We start from the raw sequence: 625 nt of genomic DNA on the forward strand, positions 1-625 counted from the left end.
TCCCCCTCCACTGACACCCTCATCCGCTTAGCCGAACTCGTCCTCACCCTCAACAACTTCTCTTTCAATTCCTCCCACTTCCTACAGACAAAGGGGGTAGCCATGGGTACCCGCATGGGCCCAAGCTACGCCTGCCTCTTTGTAGGTTACGTGGAACAATCCCTCTTCCGTACCTACACCGGCCCTAAACCCCACCTCTTCCTCCGTTACATTGATGACTGTATCGGCGCCGCCTCGTGCTCCCACGAGGAGCTCGAACAGTTCATCCACTTCACTAACACCTTCCACCCCAACCTTAAGTTTACCTGGACCATCTCTAACACCTCTCTCCCCTTCCTGGACCTCTCTGTCTCCATATCGGGCAACCACCTAGAAACCGATATTCATTTCAAGCCCACCGACTCCCACAGCTACCTAGAATACTCCTCCTCCCACCCACCTTCCTGCAAAAATGCTATCCCCTATTCCCAATTCCTTCGCCTCCGCCGCATCTGCTCCCAGGATGAGGCATTCCACTCCCGTACATCTCAGTTGTCCTCGTTTTTCAAGGACTGTAACTTCCCCTCCTCGGTGGTCGAGAACGCCCTCAACCGTGTCTCCCACATCTCCCGCACCTCATCCCTCA

This window comes from Rhincodon typus, chromosome 45 (assembly GCF_021869965.1).
Source record: "Rhincodon typus isolate 14 chromosome 45, sRhiTyp1.1, whole genome shotgun sequence".
NCBI lineage: Eukaryota > Metazoa > Chordata > Chondrichthyes > Orectolobiformes > Rhincodontidae > Rhincodon > Rhincodon typus.